Source organism: Nestor notabilis, unplaced genomic scaffold, assembly GCF_000696875.1.
Source record: "Nestor notabilis isolate BGI_N333 unplaced genomic scaffold, ASM69687v1 scaffold12901, whole genome shotgun sequence".
NCBI lineage: Eukaryota > Metazoa > Chordata > Aves > Psittaciformes > Psittacidae > Nestor > Nestor notabilis.
This window is the reverse complement of record NW_009915287.1, coordinates 2,177-9,518: the sequence shown is the minus strand read 5'-3', so window position 1 is coordinate 9,518 and position 7,342 is coordinate 2,177.

Sequence of the window (7,342 nt, the reverse complement as noted above, 5' to 3'; positions counted from 1 at the left end):
CACTTAACTGTGCTTTTCCACCCTGCTTTCTCTTCGCTGCTCTACAAGTCCATGTTACGTGCAAGTTTCCTAAATACGCTACATTTTATGCATGTTCAATGCTCGTTCTTTGCTCTTTCTCACCCCAACCATTTTGGCCCAGCCCCGAGCTCACAGTCCTTTAACTGACCATTCCTGAGCTGTCGATAGTTCCCAGCACCAGGCTGTGCCCCAGCTCTTACCACCCTGTGCCTGCACGTTGTGCCGTGTCCCCACGTCTCAGGCCCTGCCACCCTGCCAGAGGGACATTTCTCATCCATTATATTGAAGTCATAAATACCTTATTTGGCACAAAAGAAGCACTTTTTGCTGCTCCCTGCATCAAACTGCACCAATGGATGCACCGTACAAGGGTGAGCGAAAAGCCGCTGCCATCGGCAGAGGAAAAATTGCCATTATTGCTGAATCTGGTGAAAGCAAAGCTCCAGGAAGATGAGGACAGGTTCACAGGGAGCAAACCTGGCACAGTGCAGCCCTGGGACCTGGCAAACTCAGGACAAGGCCCATGGCCAGCAGTGGATGTGCCGTGGTGCTGAGCTTTGGGTCAGTGTGCAGGACCTGTGTCATGGCCAGGAGGATGCTGAGGACATGTCCGATGGGACTCAGCATCAAGGAGGGGGGAACCATGAGCCCTGGGGTCTGGGATGCCCTGTGCAGGTGGGGACCCATCACCAGCACATGGAGGTGCATCCATGGATGCACCCACGTTTAACCATCCTATGCTGGAGCTGCATCCCAGTGCTGAGTCCTTCAGGAGTGAACCAGCTACAAGAAGAGCAAAGAGAACCCCAGGTCCCCGAGGGAACACCCGAGGTTTTCCTCCTTTCCCTGACAAAACTGGCTAAAATGCAATTTAAAAGTGAGTGTAAGCAGGAGGTTTCTTGATGGACACAGAAAAAGGAGGGATGTGTTTTCCCTTGGACAGATGCTGTTGCTTCGCTTTTTCATTGGATTTTTCCATCCACCACAATTTTTGTTTCCTAAAAAACTTCGGACTTTGAAGGTGGTTGTAAAATCCCACACTGGAGATTCTATGACACAACTTCTGGATCACTTTGTAAGTGGGAATAAGGAGGTTCGTGAGCCCCTGCATGCCAGGATGAATGGCTCAGTGCAGTAGACTTGAGCAGCATTGCTCATGGAGAATAAGGGACACGGGTCAGCCCGGAGCTTGGGTGAGAAAAGGAGCTCTCCTCACTGTTCACAGGGAAGCTGAACACTCAGTGGTGATGGAGAGGCAGCAGATAGAGACTGCAAAGGGTGATTTGTTCGGCTGCTGCTCTGCAGTGAAGATCCACTCATTTAATGTAGTGCATAACACACTCCCGTGTTCTGCTTGCTGGAAGAGGAACTGCCTCTGGTTGATAAAGTGCTTTAATAGCCCTGAATGAAGAGACAAGTTACAGTGATTCAAGAGAGAGGAAAATCTGAGAACAGAAAGCAAGGAAGGAGTAAAACAAGAAGGGAAATGACTGTGAGAGATATATGAATGAAACCAGAGCCAAGGGTGATATTTCTTGGAAATTAAAGCTCCTTCTTGACATGAAATGTCCCAAAAGCCTCTTCCCATGGCTTCTGGGTACATCCCATGGAGGTGGTTGTCTCGACCCCATGGTAAGGGCAGAATCTCTTTGGGAGCTATGAAAGAAGGTGGAAATTGGCCTCTGAGTACACAAGGTGGGGAAATAAAGCCACGTGCACATGGGAATGGGGGAATGGGCTGCTGAGTTCTGTGTTTTGACTCTTCTGTAGCAGATCTGTGTTAGCATAGTCATAGAATCATGGAATAATGGGATGGTTGGGTTAGAGGGAACCTTAAAGCTCATCCAGTTCCAACCTCATTTCAATGGTTCTGCTTCTTCCTTGCAGATGTTGAACTGGGAATCTCCCCAGGAAATGTCGCTGGGATCTGAACTGGAAGTGTACATGACTTTGGTCAACTTGGTTTTGGTATTGGTGAGTGGCTGCTGGACATCCAGCCCAGTATTTCGTAGCCTGATACCTCTCCTACCAAGGCCAACGGGCAGTGTTCCTTCACTGACACATCTGCTGGAAAAGTGACTTTTTGCCAGACCAAGTGACAAGATGGTGTCAGTGCAAAGCTCCTTCAGGGACAGTTACACGACTATGGCACTATTCAAGCATGGAGACAAATGGAAATTTCTTGGACACCCTCCCACAGGAGCAGCAAGAGGCATCTATCTCATCCCCACTAATGTCATTTATATCCCCATCCCTGGCAGTGTTCAAGGCCAGGTTGGACACAGGGGCTTGGAGCAACCTGCTCTAGTGGAAGGTGTCCGTGCCCGGGGCAGGGGTTGGGACTGGAGGAGCTTTTTCCATGATCCCAGTGTGTTTTGTGCCTCTCCCTGTTACTCTTCCCTTTGAGGTGCAAAGCTCCTGATCTGAAACCTCAACTAGCTGATGCTTCCACCTTACCCTTCCCCTGGTGGGACTGGAAGGATTCTGGGAAGAGGCAACAAAACTAAGCAAAGGCTGATGACAGTTTTTGTGCAAGGAGGAGCTGTGTGAGCTGGGACCCTCGGCCTGGAGGAGGGATAGGAAATGCTCGAGGAAGGCTCTATAACATCTTGGGCAGCTTGGGGAGGATGCTCCAGTGTAATCAATCACTGGCGCTTCCTGCAAGAGGAGGAGGCATTAAACAAGCAGCAGGTGGGAAATTGAAGCCCAATTACAGGAGGTTTTATCAGGATTAAGCTTTGGAACGTTCTGTTGGAGTGAGCAGCACAAATCCATGGGGGCCTAGCAGAGCGGGAACACATCCAGAGAAGCGGGGATCAAACCCATTAAAGGCTTTTCCACACCAAACACTGTTCCTGGCTCAGGAAGCGCCAGAGCCTCGGATCAATGGAGGTGGGCAGAGAAATGATGGTCCCCTGTGGAGGGGCCATTCTCACCTCTAAGTGCTGCCCAGGTCACAGCATTGTCCAGGCAGACCCTTAAAATGCTGTTTATTTGAGGTAGCAATATAAAGAGACAGGGTGGTGCGGATAGAACCATGGAATCCCAGATTGGTTTGGGTTGAAAGCTCCTCCAATTCCAACCTCCTGCCATGGGCAGGGACACCTTCCACTAGAGCAGGTTGCTCCAAGCCCCTGTGTCCAACCTGGCCTTGAACACTGCCAGGGATGGGGCAGCCACAGCTTCTCTGGGCACCCTGTGCCAGCGCCTCAGCACCCTCCCAGGGAAGAGCTTCTGCCTCAGAGCTCATCTCAACCTCCCCTCTGGCAGGTTCAAGCCATTCCCCTTGTCCTGTTCCTACAGGCCCTTGCCCAAAGCCTCTCTCCAGGTCTCTTGCCAGCCCAGGTTGCCCAGGGAAGGCATTTCCCACAGTGTCCATGGTGATGACTACAAGGAGAGAGGCAGCTCCATGCACAGCTTTAAATGCCTTCCTCCTGCAGGACCTGTTAGTTGCTTTGTGCTCTTTGTTTTGCAGCTCTCGACCAGCAACGTGGACCTGGCAAGGGCAGTGCGGCCCCATGAGGGCAGTGCCTGGGCGGACATTGCTCAGGGAGCTCCACAGCTCATTACGGATGCAGTAAAGGAGCCCATTTTCCACCCCCCGCGATGCAATGAACACGCAGCTGGCACTGAACCCATGGTGTGTAAATCACCACCTCTGCAGGGAGAGGACCCACCGCGAGCCCAGGCACCCAGCAATGATTTACAGACCAGCAGCGGGAGCGTGGGAAGCAGAACCGGGGCGGGCAGGAGTGTTTGCATTCAGCCACAGGCTCATGTAAGAGTTGCTGCTGTTCAGCTGCACGGGGGGCACGTCGAGTGCTGGATGATGGATGGGAGGAACAAGGGGTTAGTCAGGAGTTATTCCCCCCTGAACCAGTCTCCCATCAGCAGCGGAGTGAGGAATCCGGGAGCAGGGAGTTACAATGAGCTGTGCATTGCGGGGCAGCCCAGGGCAGGGAACAGGGAGTTCTCCTCGGAGCGCTTGGAGAGGGGCAGGAGCAGCACAAAGGTGTTGGGAAAGAGCACATCTGAAATGAGAATGAAAACCTGGCTGGGAGAAGGAACCCCCGGGGCTGACTCCAGAAAGGGAAGTGGAAGGGAATTAGAAACCATTGATTTCCTGAGCAATGCTGAAACAGGCAGAGCATTGGTGAAGCACGGGTGGGGTACCAGGGAAAGAAGCAGCAGCGAACATGGATTTCTTGGAATCAGACTGTGACAAAGACACTCTTCCCTCTGGGTGGGAAGTGTGTTGTGCTGGCAGGGAATAAAGAGGGAATTAAACGTGCCTGGGCTGAAATTGTGCTTGGAACGCTTTTCACACATTCAGAAGCAAGGAAGAGGAGAGGGAAAGCAAAGCTTATTGGAAAAACAAAGTTCTTGGTTATCCATTGTCAAAATGCAGCAAATGGTGGTTTGAAGGAACCTCTCATTCCTGCAGTGATTCACGATTGTCTTTACTGAGCTTTTAAGGGAGCAGCAATTTCTTTGTGTCTTGTCATGTAATTTGGGGTGCTAGATCTGATCTTGCTGAGAAGACCTGACCTTTCATCACTGTATTCCATGTGCACATTCTAGACTGCGATCTTTATTATCGCCCCTATATGTCATGTCTGGTGTAGCTACAGCATCCTGTTGATGGGACTGGGAGATGGCTCATCAATTTGGCAGGCAGAACAAGGCAGAAGGACTAAAAGTACCACAGGTGAAGGTGGCATTCAGAACATCCTGACACACTGGAAGTGAAGCCAGGAATGCCATTCACACACTGGGAGGAATGGGAGGGTTTATGTCAGTAAACACCAGTATCAAACTGGTTAGGGCTTCCTGATGGAAATTCCTGTGTTCCAGTTTGTGCCCATCACTTCTGGTTCTGGCACTGGGAAGAGCCTGGCTCTGTCCTCTTGCTGCCCTCTTTCATGCATGGATGATATCCCCCCCTTTAAATACTGGGACATGGGGATAAGGTCTCCCCTTCAGGAGCCTTTTCTTCTCCAGGCTGACCCAGCCCAGCTCTCTCAGCCTGGCTCCAGAGCAGAGCTGCTCCAGTCCCTTCATCACCTTGGTGGCCCTTCGCTGGTCTCAGTCCAGTCTGCCCATGTCTCTCCTGTACTGGGAAGCCCAGAACTGGACACTGTATTCCAGACATGGCCTGACCAGTGCTGAGCAGAGGGAAAGGATCCTCTCCACCACTGGTCTTCCTCATCCCAACCCCAGCAACAGGGAAGAGCTGTCTGGAAATGTCCACATCACAAGCAACACCTAGAGGTGACAAGGTGAAGAACAGGAATAGAACTAAGGTCCCTTCGTCCCATCAAGGCTGAAGTCACATTTGCTAGCTCCAAAACTCAAGAACAGACACAAAAGGGCCTTCTGGAGACATGAATGACCCACGGAACTTGAGTATAATGGAAGAAGAAACCTCTAAGTATTCCTGGATGAGACACAGGAGGAGCTGATGGAAGGAAATTCTGGGATTCCCATAACTGAGAAGCAAAATGAAAGCACCCACAGTTGTCTCTGCAGCAAAGGTCCATGCACCACCAGGGCCAGCAAAGCATCAGCACCAGTGTTCTCACACAGAGGAGGCAGCTTTGGCTTATTCCACAGCAGCAAGAGATGTGGTGCCTCTATGGAGAGGAACCAATATTGGCATAAAGTGACCCCAAAACCCCTCCCCCTGGCAAAGCAATGGGAGAAACCACTCCAGGTGTGTGACCTGCCAACCAGATACGTGCTGGGGATGGAGCTGGAACCTGCCAAGCTGCCAATGGAGGGCTCTGGGAGATGTGTCCAGCCCTTTGTCTCTCCAGGATCAGCGTTCCCATCTCTAACCCTTGTATTTTGGGAGTGAAAATGAGGCGGATCAGGAACAGTGACACATGTATGGGGTGAATGTGCCAAAGGCTTTAACTGCAATGTGCTACTAAGGGTTTAGAGAAGGACACTTGGCAAGACCTTAATCCCATTCTAAGTGCGGTTTGATATTTTTTAGGGAAATCATGGAATCCTGGAATCCCAGGGGAAGGGACCTCAGGGACCATCTGCTCCAACCTTTCCAGGCACAGCATGACCTAGGCTGGGTGCCCAGCACCCTGTGCAGCCCAGTCTTAACAGTGTCCAACGCTGGGGAGTCACCACTTACCTGGGGAGATTATTCCAGTGGTGGTTGTTCTCATTGGGAAACATTCCCTCTTGTGTCCCAGCTCTCTCAGCCTTCCCTCACACGCTGCCCAGCCCTTGGACCATCTTTGTGGCCCTTCTCTGGCCCCTCTCCAGCCCATCCACAGCTTTGCGGTGCAGCAGGACCCAAACTGAGCCCATATTCCAGGGGTGGCCTGACCAGCGCCGAGCACAGTGGGACAATGACACCTTTATCCCTGTGGTGGTGCCCCTGTTGATGGTCTCCAGCATCCTGTTGGGTTTCTCTGCTCAGCTGCTCACTCCTATGGAGCTGTTGTCCCCCAGAACCCCCAGGGCCCTTTCGCAGAGCTGCTCCTTAGGGGCATATCCCAGCCTGGGCTGCAGACAAACACATAACTCATCTCTGCTGCCCAAAATGAGAATAAATAACACTTTGTGCCTTCTGTCTTCATCCACTGCAGGGTCATGAGGCTGCAAACCCACTGGGTCTCCTGTAGATGACCGTGTGGTGCTTTGGAGGAAGCAGATGCGGTTTCCACCACACCATTAAGCTGCCACCATTAAACAAATAATAAAGTCATGATGAATTAAATGCACTTTGCTGTAGAGATAACAGTAAATTATAGATGAACCTGTGGCTGGAGCTGGCTGTGACTCAAACATCAGCTCCCCGATCCCTGAGAGCTTCAAGCAGGGAAACAGGGCAGGATTTACTTATAGTTCCTTCATTAAACCACAACCCTGATATGTTATCTGCTAGTGATAAGAAACAAAGCAAAGTTCTGCAAGAAACTGTCTGGTTCCACCTTAGAAGAGCACAAAGAACATTTGGGGCTGTTTTTAGTTACAGTAACTTGAATTAAAAGGGAGGGGTCTGTCAATAAATGCGCCCAGCCACACAACTGACTCCACAGGGCTGCTCTGAGGTGATGCTCTGCAGCCTCGGGCCAGGTCTGGGCAAAGCATCGCCGCTGCTGCAAAGTGATGCCCAAGAGATGTTTAAGCTCTTGTCCAGATATCCCAGGAAAGCAGCTACTCTCTGTAGGTTTGGATGGGATCTCAGGCAGAAGCTCTTCCCTGGGAGGGTGCTGAGGCACTGGCACAGGGTGCCCAGAGAAGCTGTGGCTGCCCCATCCCTGGCCGGGTTGAAGGGCAGGTTGGACACACGGGGGCC